The sequence below is a fragment of the Medicago truncatula genome, chromosome 5 (assembly GCF_003473485.1).
Source record: "Medicago truncatula cultivar Jemalong A17 chromosome 5, MtrunA17r5.0-ANR, whole genome shotgun sequence".
NCBI lineage: Eukaryota > Viridiplantae > Streptophyta > Magnoliopsida > Fabales > Fabaceae > Medicago > Medicago truncatula.
The window spans coordinates 23,602,821-23,617,972 of NC_053046.1; the positions used below are offsets into that span (position 1 = coordinate 23,602,821).

The 15,152-nt window shown below is 32.0% G+C and overlaps 1 long non-coding RNA gene across 2 annotated transcripts; it reads right to left on the minus strand.

Moving 5' to 3' along the window:
- Positions 1–855: 855 nt before the first annotated feature.
- LOC25481662 (uncharacterized) lies at positions 856–10,591 on the minus strand. Of its 2 annotated transcripts, XR_005646269.1 has the most exons (13): positions 10,209–10,588; positions 9,972–10,072; positions 8,830–8,895; positions 8,616–8,736; positions 8,289–8,536; positions 8,091–8,134; positions 7,251–7,328; positions 6,747–6,831; positions 6,336–6,410; positions 4,943–5,007; positions 4,060–4,120; positions 1,403–1,497; positions 885–1,318 (listed from the first exon to the last, which is right to left on the minus strand). It is a non-coding gene; the product is annotated as an uncharacterized lncRNA (long non-coding RNA). The 2 variants fall into 2 exon arrangements; XR_005646270.1 differs by lacking the exon at positions 9,972–10,072 and having other exon boundaries at positions 856–1,318; positions 10,209–10,591.
- Positions 10,592–15,152: the final 4,561 nt, after the last annotated feature.

Genomic DNA, 15,152 nt, shown 5'->3' on the forward strand with positions numbered 1-15,152 from the left:
CTAAACATGCCTGAAAAAAATCGCGGAAAAATTCAACCTCTAGGTCACTTTTTCGGGACTTTATGCCTGCAGGAAAAATTCACATTTTTTTCTACAAAACTGAAAATGGCACATCAAGCATGTATGAAACTATCCATCATATAAAATCAATATTCCTGACATCATACACAACCTATCTTTATGCATTTACCTTAACTCACTCTTGGTAAAAATTCAAAACAATGATACATGAAAAATTGAAGTAGAAAATTAAAGAATATATAATTTATATTGGTGAAATCGATGGATTGAACAATACCTTAACTCACTGGATGTTGCTCTGCCTGAAGAAAAAAATATATTGAAGATGAAATTGACATAACAAAAAAGAAGTGATAAAAATAATCAAAACTAAATAAACTTGAATTATAAACATGGAGTCTATAAAAAAAAGTTGGTAAGCGAAAAGGAGAAAAAAATATATTAGAGAAGGGATATGGATAGATGTTGAGAAAGAAGAAACGCCACGCCACATAATTTTACCAAGAGTGTTGCAGTGGTAATGGAATCCAACCACCATTCCTCTCTTTCTTGCTCAACTCCCTCATCCCCCTTTTTAATATCAATTTGCTTTAAATTGGTACTATTGATTATCAATATGACGGTGAATAGTGAGAAGTCAATCAGGGATAATATGAGGTACACAATATCTCAAAAGTGAAATTTAGATTGTAAAATGATGGAATGGTTCTCGACAATCGATTTTTAAATCAAAAACCATGGTTGTTTGACTTCTTCATAAAAACCAGAAGCATGATTATTGAGTGGGGGTTAGCAAGAAGGTGAACACGCTAATATTAATATGAGCCATTAAAATAGATTATAAATATTAGTCATTAAGATAATTAATTTCTCATGCATCGCATGAATCCAAATACTAGTTAATCTAATAGTAAAATAATTATTACATGAACTAATATGAGACAACTTCACATGTTCGAAATTGAAGGTACAATAATAGATTCAACCCAACTCATAAAAGTTCATATCTCGTTCGTACGATTCAAAAATTTATAATTTGTTAATTTTCATAGTCATTCACACGAAACATTATGACATTTAGAACCACTGGATTTATCTGGATCAGTTCAAATGCACAGTAATCTTCTTGACACAGATAGTTATCATTTTTGAATATATGAAATTTTTTGAATTTCATTTGATGTGAATCCTTACGAAACATTTCCGCAGAATCTTCCCACTCTTGTCCATCAGAATTTCGGAGCAGTATAGAAACATTTTCATTCAGATGGCGTGAAGCAAAAGTAGAATCAATAAACTACAAAATAGACCAGAGATCAATTAGGCAACATAAATAATTTAATATTTGATTTAAATAAAAACAACAAAATAAAACCATCACCGCATTATTTCCCCTAGTGACTTTTGATATAAAATGTGGATTTGCAGTGCGATAAGCTTCCGCAGCCATTCTTGCATTTTGTGCCATTTTCTCAACTGTTGTTTCAGAAAACAATTAGTACTAGTTGGCTGAATTGCAAAAAAAAAAAAAATGGAAAAAAAAAAAAAAGAGTTTTGATAGGAAAAATAAGAGACAACAAAATTATGCATAAATGGTAGGAAATGGAAAAAAACTTATGACAATAATGGGTAAGCCATTCAGGCAATCTCTATCTCTATCTCTATCTACATGTATTCTAAGGTGCAATTTGCTTATGTGTCAGCTCACCAATACCCTATTTTTAATCTTAAGCATTCTCCTACTTTGCTTATGTGTCTCTCCCTCAAACCATTGCTTCATATTTTAATCATTCATAATCTATATACTTTAAATCACTCCTTTATAAAGTACATAATTCATTGCTAGACTCTGTGAATTTCTAACGTACATAATTCATTGCAATAAAAGAATTAGTTTAGTAATCTATGGATTTCATAGTATATATTGTACCTTCTCCAAGAGAAACACGGTGGTTTTTAATTCTAAGTTTTGGTTGGTGGATTTGGCAATTAGGAGTATATTTTTTTAGTTTACTCTCTCTATGTTGTAACCAGACGAGTAAAAGGATATATTTTTAAAAGTTGTTCTTTTAATTCTTTCTTTTGCTGCCAATACAAAGACTACGAATATGGAATTATTCTTGGAGATTTCTCATGCAAAACTAGAATAAGGAAAAGCTAGCAACTTCATCATACATGCATCTTAAGCAAAAAATGCAATGTGATTGCTAAATGAATCGATCATACATGCCGTTGAAAACTATTTATTTTAATGAACAGTTCAATTTATGCAGCTTATCTTTTTTAGAGATAAAACTCTATTACTTATATATCAATTCTATAAAACTCCTTATTTTTATTATAAATTATAAACTTTTATGTGTACTTTATAATAATAAAGTAACTTCGAAATAGTTTACATTAGCAAGTATGGGGAAGTGCCCTTACCTTGGACGCTTTCCTGAAAAGAGAGAGGTCTTCAAATATATTTCTAGCTTTACAATAGCAACTTAATTTATAGGTGCTATTCAAACATTTCCATGACAACTAGGCTTTTAATAACCACATTTTCTTTTATCAAAGTCAGCAGTTTATTTCGATAAAATCCAAGCCAAAGATAAAAACTATGTGATGAATTCATTTTGGGTAAAAAAATTGGAGAACCGGCCAATCTTTTATTAAGCATGTGTTTCTTTTGAAGTTTTAGCACCACCGTCCATTTAATTAAAGTACACTACACATTAACTATATTATGTTCTTAACTAGCAGTCAATTTTAATGTTCTTTTCACATTTGATTTCTTAACTGCACAGGTATAATACGTCCAAGTGAAGAACAATTATATTTAGGGGGAGTATTGAATTAGGATTTTAAAAGACTATTTTAATAAAAAAAGTCTTATAAGATTTTTAAAGACCGTGTGAGATTGTATTGATTCTGTGAGATTTTAAAAGACTTTTTATGTAAAAGACTTTATACACTCAAGATTTTAAAGGATTTATCACACTGACTTTTAAAAATTTCAAAGGATTTTATGTTATTTTAAAATTTCAAAGAATTAAATGAATTTTAGGGGAAAAAGAACATACTTACAAGCGTGAATGATAGAAATAATGAACAAATAAATTCTAGCGTCTGAATAAAGAAAAATAAAACCAATAAAAAAATATTTTACTATTGATTTTCAAATTTTAAGAATTTTATGGATTTTATAAGATTTTAAGGGACTAAAAAACACTCTAACACATTATTCTCAATACACATTTTTTATTTGTTAAAAATGTTATTCCCACAAAATTCAATTGTACATATTTAAAATCAACACTTACAAATCTTTCAAAAAAAATATATTGTGTCAGCCATTACAAATCGGTTGAGTTTACCCGAGTTTACCAAGTGTTAACTCAGTCAAACTCGTTAAACCTTTCGATTTTACCAGAAACCGAGTTTACCTCAGAGTTAACACTCGATTTACGAAACATTGATTACGTCATACTCTCTATCATAATATTCTCAATACAATTTTTTATTTTTTTATGAGATAGGGAGAGAGGGCGGATGAGAGATGAGAGAGAGAGAATGGAGAGATAGAGAAACGAAGAGAGAAAGGAGAGAATACGGAGGGGGAGGGAGAGAGAGAGAGAGAGAGAGAGAGAGAGAGAGAGAGAGAGAGAGAGAGAGAGAGAGAGAAATGAGAAGAAAGAGATAGTAACTTTTAAAAGAAAAACAATCTCAAGAAATCTCATCTTTTCATGAAAGACTTTTTCTTATTAAAATCCCACTACAAAATCCATCAAAATCCAATTTATTAAACAATCTTTTGAAATTTGAATGATTTTGAATACCACAAGACTTTTTTTAAGTGATGAAAAGTCTTGATTGAATACCTCAATACTTTTTTAAAATGACAAAGAGTCTTGATTGAATACCACAAGACTTTTTCATAATTAAAAAGTCTTTTAAAATCTCATAGAATCCTAATCCAATACATCCCCCTTAACCTCAATGCACACGTATAATACTTCTCAGTGCACTATTAGATAGAAAAGGAAAACTTACATGCTTTTGTTTAATAATTTCTATTGCTGCATATATTTTTGTGTCTAATCCATGGTTGCAGCTGTCAACACAAGAACAATGAAACACATCAAAAGTATCCGATAATTTATACTTTCTAAATGAGTTCTAATAAAACTAAAGATTTCAATACATGCTTCAAGGTAATTATTTTAATTGAGTAATCAAGCAAAAGCATCCAAAAGGTCTTTGATTATTTATTACCAATGAAGCACGGACACTCCTTGGATTAGGTGTGTCCTAGTGTCAGACGCGTGTCGTGTCCGACACCGACACCGACCCTTGTAATTGCACTGAATTATGTGATTTTCTCAAATTATTAGTTGTGTCGGCGTGTCAGTGTCCGTGTCATCTCCGGTGTCCGTATCCGTGCTTCATAGTTTATTACTCAGAAAAAAGAAGAAAAAAACATCACATATGCACACTGTTTTTGTTTCTAATGTTTTTTATATGGAATTCTCATGTTTACTTTTTTCTTTCTTACCAAGAATATTTTGAAGAGGATGGAATTATTAGAAAAGCCAGCACAAGAGAGAGAAGGTGACAAAAGAGAAACATCAAGGAATAGGTGAGAGATTAAGGGCCTGTTTGAAATAGTTTTTGTTTTCAGTTTTTGAAATATACAAGTCCTCTTCTCACAATAGTTATCCTTTTACATGTTTTAGTTTTAGTCCCCAAAACAAAAAAATTCAAAACAGTTTTGAAAACTGTAATTTTAAAAAATAGTTTAGCAAAAAAGTTTTTAATTTTCAAGTTTTTAAAAAACTGAAAAAGAGTTTTTGAGAAGTGTTTCAAACAGGCTCTTAAGTAACATATGCAAAATATTCTTTTACATGATATAACAAATAGGATTCTTACCACTTACATTTACTTATGCAGCTGGATTGCCCTTCGCCAGCATTTCTGCTGCTTTTGGTTGGATTTGGAGACCTACATTGAGGACAATAACATTTGGAGAATAGTCAATGACTATAAATATAGAAACAAAAGAAGATTTGAAACAAAAACAGTGTATAAAAATCATCAGTGACTATAAACATTAGAAGATTTGACCAAATCTCAGTCACTAATCATTTTCACACTATTATATATGTACAGATTTGTGATAGTGATTACAAGTGGGTGATGAGGGTTTACATAGGGAATGTAGAATTTTAGTAAGGCTGTATGCAAGGAATGCTTTTTCTCCAAATAATGCATTCATTCATTCATTCATTCATTGTGATTTGAAACAAAAAATGTAAAAGCACAGTCCGGTGATATTTTCAAGGAAATAAACATGAAATAAAACAGACAATGAAAATGAAAATGAAAACCACGTAAATAGTAAATCAGTGTGTGGCTTGGTGGATTGCTTGAATTTTCAAAACCTATTTGGTCTATCTCACATGTTTTAACTGTTCAATGAGAGAGGGAAAGTTTAAAATTTTATTTGTCTTAGTTTGTCCTTTACTTGATTATCTATCCTACATTTACCTTCCTCATATATTATAATGCTTCCCCTTATAAAGCCTGTGCAGCCACAAGCTAGCAAGCTATAAAGAAGCCTAAAGTTTAACTATGAATATCTATTTATTGTGTTATAAACTTAAACTTAAAGTGAAGGGAAAGTTGGAAAATCTAAAAACACGTTAGGAAAAACAAATGTGTGAGAGAAGCAGCAGAAAGCCAATAGCAAAGCAAAGCACTAACAAGACTTTTAAAAAGAAAAATTTGATGAAAGCTCCACAATACTGACAGACCATATATCGAAACAAATCTAAATGCATATCATGTTAATCACAAGTTCCATTTACGATGGACCATATATCAAAACAAATCTAAAAGTATATCAAGTTACTGATAAGTTCCACTTTTGTCTTCAAAATTTTGTTCACGTCCAAAAAATAATTTCTACCTAAATCATGTAAAACTTAGATACACATATTAATGCAAAATAGAGAAGTATACTGTTTTAAGCCTAAAAGGGTTTGAAATCGAAAATGGTTACTTTTAAGATGCTAAGAAATGTAAAAGATCATAGATATCTGAAAGGAAAAAACGGTTCAGACAGAAGGGTTGAACCAAGAAAAACCATACAAATGGGTTGGTCACCATATTAAACCCAAACTTTGAGATGTGAAAAAACTTTAGGATAGTTTTAACATGTAGACTATGTGAGTAAACAAATAATCCCAAACAAAGCAAAAAATCACATCTTTTGAATCAAATAGATGCTACTAAAGCTAATGACTGTTAAAATATTGTATGGTACTTACAATTTAGAACAAACACAATGAGCTGGCTGAGACCATATCCTCCTGCCACACACACAACGCGGATTGGTGATCTTCCTAGCAAAACGAGATGGCATAGATAAGCTTGAGAAGACATTCCAAGAAGACATTCCAATATGTTTCCAATAGTTATATTACAAAGAAAAGTTTGGATTATTAATTTTTGTTATGCAATCTGAGCCAAAAAGATGCCAAACTGTGTGGAAACAATCCTATCATGACCATTAAGTAAAATATTGAAGTTGGATTTCGGTTTCTCATGTTTATAAACTTAGGATCATCATCGTATTTAAATTGGTACTAACCCATATGCATTCTTTAGACATATTCAAACACTTATTTTTCATATCTTAAAAGAGAAAAATAGGTATTAGATAGAAATGGAATACTTACATGTTTTTGTTTCATCATGCCTACTCATAACTCCTTTTAGAACTATTGCTTCTTTAGCTCCACAAAATCAAAATCAGCTCCATTGCTAACAAACAAGCAAACAAAAACATATTATGGTTAAGGATGGGCATCTTAACAGTTATTTTCCGTTTTTGCACAATTTGAGCAACTTGCTTTCTTGCACCATAAGCTAAAGAGCAGAATAAGAATTAATACATAAATACATGATTTACAAAGGGAAAAAAAAAAATTAGACAAGTAAATATTTTTTTCTAAAGTGCAGAATCTAGGGGTGATAGGCAGCACTGAAACAAAATCATATTAATTGAAATAAGCATTGAAGTAATCAGGCAGTTTAGTGCAAGATCTAAGGGTGATAAGGAAGTTTAGTGATTTGAGATGTGATGAAATTGTTGGTATTTGCATTGATAAGAGTAATATCAGGCAGTTTATCAATAAAACCATTATGGTTGGGAGTATTTAGTTGGAAACAATTGAAATCACCTGATGGATTTTTTCAGTAGAATCCTTTATAGCTGCATATATCAGAACCTACCCGTGATTTTGTATCACCCAATGGACCTGAATTAATCAAGGTTTTAAAATTTTAAATTACTAGATACACTACATGGAGTCTTTATTCATCAATTGTAGGAGACAAATGTATTTAAGAGAGTAAAGAAAAGTTGTGACTTTTTATGTGTTTTTATGCAATCTGAGCAAAAAGAAAGATTTTTTTTAAGCAAAATATCATATTATTCATTTTAAAAGTTGAGAAGTTACTTTACAGGGTTTGGACAAGAGTTGAGAAAAAATATATTAAATCAACATTGATTATAAATAATGTTGTATCTCTTCATCACCTACTCAAAATTTCTACATTCTATTTCATCTCAGTGATTCATAATCATATTCTTCGATAATAAATCAATGCGGTCAAAGCACTTCAAATTCACAAAATTCAATTGGGATCAGCTAAAATTTCAAGAAGTATGTGGCAAAGAGAGCAACCAGATTAGTCATCTATAAAAAAAATATAATATAAAACAAAACTGAGTAATAGAACACTGCAATTTTCACCTAAGTTTGTTTTGCAAAGTTATATTATTTGGATGACTAAAGAATCAAATGCCAGCCAATTGTACAACACAATTAATGTAACAAACAATACAACTATTGGAAACAACTAAAACAAAATCAGGGACCACTCAACAAAAAATCAGGTAGCAAAATAATCTTCACAAAAGCATCAGGGACCACACAAAAAAAATCAGGTAGCAAAATAATCTTCTCGGGCCTTAGAAATAACTAAAACAAACAGAATAACAAAAGATAACCACTTACTACTTCTTAGCAATGTCATTTCTTCAAGCTTTCTCCACAATCACCTACACACAGACAATATATTTCAGTAATCGTGCATATAACCATGAAGATAAAGGAAAATTTCAAAATTTTACCCAACTGCAGTAATTTCTCAGTTGTTTGGTGGATATCAAAACTGATAATTGAGAATCGCTACAAATGAATTAAACCACTTACCAGAACATTGTGAGACTCTTGGTGTGATGATCCTGCAGAAGATGAGAAGAACAAGACGTATCTTCCCAGAAATCATGGTGTCTTAAGGTTCCATCTTCACTGCCACTCCATACCACATTGGGGTTTCCATAACTTACCGCCAACTTCTTGACTCTGGTAGAGTGTGGAATTGGTAAATTTTCCGATGGAGTAATCGAATTATCGTCAAGTCCATTCACACTTATACAAGACCTATTGAATAACCGAACCTGCCAACAGGAAAGTCATAAAGTTATGGAATTAAAAATTTAAAATTGTAATAGCACAAAGCATGAAATGAAGTTATACCTATTAAAAATTTAAATGAAGGCAGTGAGCATTGAATATTCCCTTCACAGAATGTGCATTATATGCCAATATATATGACCCATAAGCTTCTTTAGTGATACGTGTTGGCCACCATCTTCTCCTGCAAAATCCAAATGATGTGGTTAGAGATAAGCTGCAATTGCTTCTGTATTAAATAATTTTTTGATAGGCGCTATAGGAAGGAGGAATATACCAGTTGAGATTGTACTTTTGAAAGCAATTTATCATCGAACATATCTCTCATGGGAACCTTTGCTGCCTGAAATTAAGCACACAAAAACAGGATAATGAATAAATAACTTTTCAAACAATATAATGTTCTATTTTAAATTCATAGTCTAATTTTATACAAAATTGAACCAAAAGTATTATGTTTCGCATAATCGGGTAGAAATATAGATCGCAAAGAAACGAGGAAGATGGCGCTAATCTCACATTCAAAATAAGCTTTGGAACGAAAAAAGGAGGCCATGAAGGAGTCCGGCGTCTAGGGTTTGCGGCTAGGGAGAGTTTATGTTTTTTGGAGATAAAATAATTCAGAAAATGACTAAAGACAAAAAATAGACATAGAGAAAAGGGAAAATAACTTGGATTTACATTTTTACAAAGTTTTGTACAAGCCTTAATGTATTTCGTACAGAAGGAGAGTATGAAGAATATGATGCTTTAGTGGTGAAACAAGGATGAATTTGCTTGGAAAACTCCTTCAAAAGATATGACCCATTTTTCCAATATATGCTTTTCAAGATTATATTCGGATATAAAGATAGAGAAAGCTGAGTAGATAAAGAAAGTATGGTTATTTTGTAAAAGTTACTTATAGGGTTTGGTCAAGAGTTGTAGAGAAAAAAATTATTAATCAACAATGGCTGCAAATAAGGCAGTGCATCTTCATCAACTACAAGAATAAAAATGATTTTAAGCCAGAATTCACATGCACACTATCTCGCACCGATGAAAAATATTTATCATACAAAGAAAAATTGGGACTTCAAACTTATTAACTCTCCAAAGTTCAATGTGAAGTGGATTGTGAGTTGAAATAAAATAAAGATTGTTTCATTATGTGAGAGAAACCGAAATAAAATAAAGTTACTTTAGACTCTTTTCTAAGTTTAACATAAATCGAAAAATCAATTTGTTACAAACACAGGAGTCAGTCCAGGAGGCATAAGATGGAATTGACATGGCAAAAGAAGTATTGACTTGCAAGTCTATTATATATAACTCATAAAAGAATAACAACATATGGACATAGATAATATAGGAGAATATTTCTGTAATATATATATGGACATAAAATAATGCAAATTAGAATGAATGGGTTACACTTACAAGTATGAATCGAATCGAATCAATGATACCATGGAAATTTGCCAAGAGATCAACAACAACAACAGTAGTTTAAAATGGATTGTTACAAAAATTCATACAATCTGAAAGAGGGAAAAACAGAAATCATGTCCACAAATCATCATATAATGAAGAATAATATAAATAGAAGACAGGCAGAACCATAAATTGAAAGAAAACTGAAAGATAGAGGTGGTTGAGGAGACAGAGAAAACGTACTTCTTTTGGTCAAACGGGCCGATGTCGGTGGTTGGCGGCGGTGGTTGAGGTGGAGAGAAATGAGAAGAGAAGAGAGCGCTTAGTTTCGTTCAGGTCGAGAAATGAGAATGAAAGGAGAGAAACCGGGTTTGATTAGGAAGGTTGGGCTTGGCCCAATTCGCTGTAGTTCAGGGGGTGTAAGCCTAAGACGTCAGTGTAAATAGCAATATGTCCAAAAATGGATCTCCAAAAATGGATTTGCAAGAAATTGAACCAGGTTCCATATGCCATCACTTCATAAATTTTACCACTAAGTCACAACCATTTTAGCTGAAATATTCTTACTTCTAAAATAGATATGTAAGGCCTTTTTTTTAAGCCACTAACACATTGGCTGTTCCTTAGCATTTACTTTTTTATTATTGGCAACTCCTTTATTTTATTTTTCCGGTTAGCACATAGCAGTTCCTTTTCTTATTTTTTTCCTTTTGTCATCGCATAACAACTCCTTTTCATTATTCTTTTTTTTTTTTTCTTTCTTTCTATCACCACATACCAGTTTCGTATTATTTTCTTGGTGCAAACTTTTGTAGCAATCTTCTTCTTCTTATTCCTAAACAAAGCTTTGTTGCCCTAATTTTAACCTAATATTTTAACCCTAATATTTTAGCAACTTTTCCCTCCTTTAAAACCTAACCATATTTCCTAATTCTCCTCCTCCAAACCCTAACCATCTAACTTCACTCCTCCTAAACCAAATTTCCTAATTCCCCTCCTCCAAACCCTAACCAATATATTTTAATCTTTTCTCCTAAACCGAAATCTCTTTTTAAAACTATACCTTTCTCTCCTCCAAACCCTCACCAATATATTTTAATCATTTCTCCTAAACCGAAATCTCTTTTCAACATGGCTTCCAGAAACATTTATCGCTGTTTTAAAGTATAATTCATTCTTTCAATCCCTTTTAATCTTTTGTAGGTCCGTTGGTGAAAAACCCTTTTTCTGATCTTGACAAAGCAATCAACAAGCTCAGACTGAAATACATATCATATATCGTTGAATATGACATTGATGTTGTATGTGTTTTTTGCGAAATATATCTATTCTTAATTATTTGCATTCTATTTTATCAACGTGTGTGATGTTTTTGTTTGTTATTTTTTTAGGGTGCAGTATGCTTGCCAAACATGTTTGGCGGTGATTTCGGAGATCAAATTGGGCGTTATGCAATATTGACTGATCCTAAGTCCAACAAGTTTGAAGTATTGGTTGACAGAGTAAACGAAGCATTTTTTTCTCACAAAGGGATGGAAAGCGATTCGTGACTTTTACGGAATCGATCTTGGTGCCCGGATTACCTTGGTTTTTGTGGGTGACGGACAGTTTGATATACACTTGACTGATAGGTTTCACAAGAATATCCCCTACCCGGTTTTTGATCCCCCTATGCATTTCCTTCTTGACAAGATGAATTTGCAAGCAACTTTCGATGAGTATCTCCCCCAATAACACTCTTCTTGCTTATTGTCACAATATTAGTGACATGGTTCTTGATTTCGAAAAAAATTAACTGAGTATGATGTTACAAAAGGTTGTATGGTATGATACACTTTTCGTGTCCACCTTAACTTATTTTGTTCCTTTTCCGTTTGTGAGCTAACTTTTGCAACTATTCCTTATGAACATTTCAAGATAGGACGGCGTTGAAATAGGTTTGTGGAAGCTCGCAGGCTCCGTGAAGGTGTGAAGATCAGAGGGGATGCTCCGATGGTTGGGTCACATGATACCATCTACCTTGATGTTATTTACAATTAGTCCATGTTTAGATAAATTGTGCAAGACCTTTCCAATTTGAATTTTAAGTTTTAGTTTCTTAGAGTTTTGGAAGCATCTATTTTTTTTGTCTTTGAATTTAGCAAATGTCCCTTGAATTTCATAAATAATTTAGCCTTGCTTGCTTTGCTTTTTGATTTATATATTTGTGTTTGTTTTTGTGTTGCTGAATCAATTTAGTAGCATGGCTCTGTTACTGAAGCATTTTAGTAACATGGCTTTTAGTAACATTATTAGTAACAATTACTAGAATCAATTTAGTAGCATAGCTGTGTAACGTCTCCTCTTAACATTATTACTAACAATTACTAATCCTAATCTCTAAAATATGTTTTGGGTGGAAACAAACTAAAATCCTAATCCTAATTTCTCTCAATCAAGTAACTAAGAGATTTCATCCACATCTCTAAACTAACTTTTTGGTGGAAAGAAACTAAAATCCTTATTTCTCTCATTCAAATAATTAGGGGATTTCATCCACATCTCTAAAATATGTTTTGGGTTGAAACAAACTAAAAATCCTAATTCATCTCATTCAAATAACTACTAAAGATTTTATCCACATCTCTAAAATATGTTTTGGGTGGAAACAAACTAAAATCCTAATCCTAATTTCTCTCATTCAAGTAACTAAGAGATTTCATCCACATCTCTAAACTAAGTTTTTGGTGGAAACAAACTAAAATCTTTATTTCTCTCATTCAAATAATTAGGGGATTTCATCCACATCTTTAAAATATGTTTTGGGTGGAAACAAACTAAAAATCATAATTCCTCTCATTCAAGTAACTACTAAAGATTTCATCCACATCTCTAAAATATGTTTTGTGTGGAAACAAACTAAAAATCCTAATTCCTCTCATTCAAGTAACTACTAAAGATTTCATCCACATCTCTAAAATATGTTTTGGGTGGAAACAAACTTAAATCCTAATCCTAATTTCTCTCATTCAAGTAACTAAGAGATTTCATCCACATCTCTAATCTAACTTTTTGGTGGAAACAAACTAAAATCCTTATTTCTCTCATTCAAATAAGTAGGGGATTTCATCCACATCTCTAAAATATGTTTTCGGTGGAAACAAACTAAAAATCCTAATTCTTCTCATTCAAGTAACTAAGAGATTTCATCCACATCTCTAAAGTAACTTTTTGGTGGAAACAAACTAAAATTTATTTCTCTCATTCAAATAAGTAGGGGATTTCATCCACATCTCTAAAATATGTTTTGGGTGGAAACAAACTAAAAATCCTAATTCCTCTCATTCAAGTAACTACTACACATTTCATCCACATCTCTAAAATATGTTTTGGCGAATCAACTATGGTAATTCTTAAGTAAAAAAAAATGCCAATTCTTAAGTAAAACAAAGTGCCCCATCAACAATATTAATTTCATTTTATTCATATTAATCTTTATCCTAAAATGTTGGTCATTTCCTAATTTTTTTTCCACTATTTTGTGCTTATCCTGATAACTAATACTCTTTATTGCTCAACCGACATATCATACTCACACGTATTCCACCTTTTTCCTATAAATATATCATAACCTATTAGCCAAACCATCTCAATCTAAATAAGCATCCTCTCTCTTGGAAAGGAAAAAACAAGCCAATGATGTCTGCCAAATACACTCCAATCTCAGCTGTTTCTGGAGGAAGAAAGAATCTCAAGATGTGTGTGCGAGTTGCTCACATTTGGTTGATTCGAGAGAAGAAGGTCCCCGCTAGCATCATTTTCATGAACATGTTACTGGTCGATGAAAAGGTTTCTGCATGTTTGCACTCTTAGCTTTAAAATTAAACTAATGTCATTGTTGTTTTTTAGTTATGTAATTTAACCAGCTGTTTAATGTTGTTGTTGTCGTCAATAGGGTGGACGTATTCACGCCACAGCTAGAAAAGATTTGGTGGCAAAGTTCAGGTCCATGGTTCAAGAAGGGGGTACATATCAGCTTGAAAATGCAATTGTAGGTTTTAATGAAAGTCCTTATAAGGTAACTTCACACAAACATAAGCTTAGTATGATGCACAATTCAACTTTTACCAAAGTACACTTGCCTGCTATCCTATGAACGTTTTTGAGTTCAAGCCATTCAATGAAATTCTCTCTTCAACTGCCGATGAAGTATCTACGGGTAAGACTTCAATTCTGAATGTGTGTTGTACATTATTTCTACCTATAAGCATTCGTTTAGGAATTTCATACATTTGTTTTTGCTTTTGTATACGTAATTTCAAATGTTATTGGTCATGTAATTGAAAGAGGTGATATAAGGGAAACTGAAAAGGACGGAAGGAAAAGCAGGGTTATTGATCTCACTTTAAAAGATCTTGAGTAAGATTTGTCTCTTTCTTTGTACCTGGTTGTAATATGATTTTAATATACCTTATGTTCCTGAATTGATATTTTGGTAATATTTTATTACAGAAACAACCGCTTACATTGCTCTCTTTGGGGTGAGCATGCTGACAAAATTGTGACCTTTTTTGGCAACCATGACAACGACACACCTACTATATTGATATTGCAGTTTTGCAAGACACGCATGAAGTAGATAAAATAGTCACAAGGAAGGGGGGGGTTTGAATTGTGACCCTTTAATAATTATCCTGAAACTTAAAAGTGATTCTCAAGTTGTTTACTTGGAATTATGTTAACTTTCTGACTTCAGAATGTTCTGAAGTTCATAAACAAAATTGCTTAATAAAGTATAAGTGTAAGTGTGTGTTGTGTATACTGTAAATAAAAGAGTATAGAGAAGAAAGAAAGAACACACAAAGAGTTATAGTGGTTCACCCAATGTGGGCTAGTCCACTCCCCACAATCCTGTGAGAGTTTCCACTAAGATGCTTGAGATAACCTCTCAAGTCCTGCACCTTACAATCTTGTTCACCTGAACAATTACACTCCTGTATTCTCTAAGCCTCAGCAGGCTTGCACCTTCTTGCTAAGTTAACCACTTAGACTTTTACAACCTTTGCTCAACCTAACACTTTAGGACCTCTAAAAGCTAGATGAGACTTTGTTACAATTTGTATGGAAGTTGGGTGTTTGTAAAACAAACAATGAAAGAAGAAGAAGAGGTTATCCTACAGATAACAAGAGTATTGATTTGCACTAAGT